Below are 3,298 nucleotides of genomic sequence, written 5' to 3' on the forward strand. Positions count from 1 at the left end.
ATTCTGTCCTGCTGGAGTGTGACATGATTTGTTTGTGTACAAACTAATACACTATCAGAGTTTTATATACTTTTCATTCAACCACAATTAAATTCACTCTTATCTAGAAGGCACAATTTTTATGGATAGTATTTATTTTTTACAATAAATAGCTGGAATGAAAAGCAAAAATGAAATAAAAGGAACGACTTTCTACTTTTTGCCTTTTTAAAAAATCTAAGAAGTAGAAAGTACAGGTAATTGTGTGAAAATGTAAGAAGTAGAAGTAAAAAGTAGTCTGAAAAATAGTTACTCAAGTACAGATATCCAAAAATTCTACTTAAGTACAGTAAAGAAGTATTTGTACTTAGTTACTTTACAACTCTGTTTTTAAGTGATTCATTTCTATTTGTGTGTTTGTTTTCATACAGATACATTTATAAAATACTCCATTTAAAAAAAGGATCAACTGTAGTAGAAAAGAGTGATATACTTTATCAGAGGATAAAGGGAGACCGGAAAACCTGACTTGTATTTTTGTGTCTTTCATACCAATAAACCCACAAAAAAAGAAAGAAAATAACACAAAACCTCCTTAGAGAAGCATTCTGCAATCATCAGAGGTGATTAACAGAAGGCCGAAGCCACAAGACAAGTGAAGTTTTAATCTTTTGAGTTGATTAGAAACAGTCAGAACTCAAGAACTTTCTGAGATTAGAACCTGTCCTTTGTAGCGGTAACAACAAAAATGTAGTTATCAGTATTTAATTTCTTTATCACTCACAAACAAAACTTTTTTTTGTAAAACCGGTTCAAAATTTTTTTTTGTTTCAGTTGGTTTTAAATAATTGTAAAACCATCATTCTTTGTAGAAATGTAGCTCTCAGACTGCGTTATCTCTGAGCTAAAACACCTAATGTTCTCTCAGTATTTCTAAAAATGAATTAGTTTGTGTTTAATAAGGTGAGCTGGCAGCCATCTTACATCTGGTCGACTCCAAAAGACACACAAATAGATAATTACACGACCGCTGCCTCTCACTGGTGATAACCTACAAGGAGAACACTTTCCTTTAGCGCCATCTTCCAGCACACACACTGATGATTGCACTTACTTTTTTTTTTTGATGATTGCACTTTCAACATCAATTTACCTCCGTTCTAATAAAGCAAATGGCAACACAAAATGACAACACAAACACAAAATGACAACACAAACAAACTGAGTAAACTTCAGTTTAGTGTTTGATGATGTGTCCCAATATTAACGCTCGGCCTCTCTGTGTGTTTGATGTTGACGTGAAGGAAAGAGGCGCAGCACGTTTACAGACGAGTGTGGGAGAGCGGGACGTGCACGGTGTATCCAAAACGTACGCTGCAAATAATTTGACGTGTAATTTACTTTTAATCTGAGTTATAAAAGCGCATTAAGATACGGCAACAGATCTGTGGCACATTTAGTGAGGATGTTTGAACTGATTTAATTTGAGTTGCTTATCTAGCTTCAGTGATTTTGGAGTTTAAAAGGGTTATTTTCTTATTTGAATGACATTAATCCAGCTACATTCAGCTTAATAAAAAGTAAGGAGCAGAAGGTATGTGCGAGCTGAGARCAAAACCCCTCTGAAAAGAAAAGAATGAATCAGAGTCATGCATTTTAAGAGAACAATCACCGTGATCTTTATGTCACTTTTACTTCATAAATGTTCTCTTTCTTCTTCTTTTACAGGTCTTGACCAGCATTTAGTGGCTGTATATTTCCAGTGCAGACTGTTGTGAACCCCTCCCTGGCAGAAAGCTGCCATTCTAATCTGGATGATGGAGAAGTTGTGTGTCACCTTAAAGAAACTATCACGATAGAGCCAACATTCATCTCAGCCGGGACACAAACAAACTTCTCTGTTGTTCCAAATACTCTACTCAGTCAGCGCTACGTGATTTAGCCGTTTCTCTTCATTTCATGTAGATTTTCTACTCTGTGTGTATTTTACACGAGTTTCCCTATTTGAATTCTCAGAAGAGAAGATGTCGGTAAGGTGCAGCGCCCCTCTTTTCTTTACGGACCTAAACCCCCCACGCTGAAGTTGATGGACGTTGGAAGCTGCGGCTCAGTCCTCGTGATGGAATCTGAAGGAGGCACGAGAGGATTGTCCACGGCCGCCATGGTGGCCGTCGCCTGCAACACGTTTGTCGCCATCCTGCTCCTCCTGCTCTGTCTGGTTGTGTACCGAGCCTGCAGGGTCCCTTCCAGCCCCGAGAGGCTGCCCGTGTTGGCGCCGAGCGAGGCCGAAAGCCAGCAGGCGAACGAGCACAAGTACCTGTTGACCTCCTGACTGCAGAGCGACGAGTCAAAACGTAGCGACGAGGGATGGATTTCTTGTGCCCCTCTACGGGATTCGAGGCAGCACGGGAACTGACTGCAAAGACGATCGAGGATCGCCGTTATCTGCTTTTTAAAGTCAGCCGTGGAGCTGCTGACAGACGAGGCTGAATTGTTGTGGTGGGGTGGAAACTATTTTTTAAGCAGCCGTCGCTTGTCAAAATCAGCCCTCAGAATGACAAAAGCTGCTGGAGGATGAGACTAACAAACACAAGTGGCTTCAAGAGCTGCAACAGACACGGCCGCAAGGATGGATGCAGGTTATATAGAGGCAGACAGAAAGGACAGCTGTTGTTCAAAATTTCTAAATATAACCTCTAACGTCATCGGGTGGCTTCGATAAACAAGCAAACAAAATAATCTAATGCTGAGTGTTTCACTGTCGCGTATTAATATCAGCAAAGCGTGAGGCCTAGCMCCTTGCAGCGAGCGTTTCATGAGGACTGAAGAGGTTTATCTGAAACGTGCCTCGTGTTTGATGTGACACTCTCGCTGACATGAGGCTGCTGGTGATGGGCAGCTACTTCTGGAATGAATCACACACAGAGGAAATATTTCCTGCGAGACCCTAAGCTTCCTGCATCTCAGCCACACGTTTCTGTATTTGATCAGTAACATTGGTGACGCCACTTCAGACCAACAAGGCATTACTTTAAYGACAGTAGCAGCATTTATGTATATATAAAAACTACCATCTTTTACACATTGATCTGATGTTAGAGTTGCACTGGTTAAGGACACAAAAGTGCTTTAGGAAACAATATTACAGTGAATGTATTATCTGTTATTAATGTAGCTACAATAATCCACATAAGTGCATAATAAAAACATGTCGGTGTGTGAGGAATGTATCCTCTCATTTCTACATTCCCTGATTTCACTCTTGAAGTTGAGCTCTGAGACATGAGAGATACAATTAAGAAAGGAATTGTAATAATAA

General features: G+C 39.9%; 1 long non-coding RNA gene across 1 annotated transcript in view; it reads left to right on the forward strand.

Moving 5' to 3' along the window:
• Positions 1–3,205, forward strand: part of LOC106518407 (uncharacterized) — a 4,628-nt gene extending 1,423 nt beyond the window's left edge. The window contains exon 2 of the long non-coding RNA XR_001310312.1: positions 1,708–3,205. This is a non-coding gene — a long non-coding RNA (uncharacterized LOC106518407). The remainder of the gene's footprint in view (positions 1–1,707) is intronic.
• The last annotated feature ends 93 nt before the right edge of the window (positions 3,206–3,298 follow it).

This window comes from Austrofundulus limnaeus, unplaced genomic scaffold (assembly GCF_001266775.1).
Source record: "Austrofundulus limnaeus strain Quisiro unplaced genomic scaffold, Austrofundulus_limnaeus-1.0 Scaffold60, whole genome shotgun sequence".
Classification (NCBI taxonomy): Eukaryota; Metazoa; Chordata; class Actinopteri; order Cyprinodontiformes; family Rivulidae; genus Austrofundulus; species Austrofundulus limnaeus.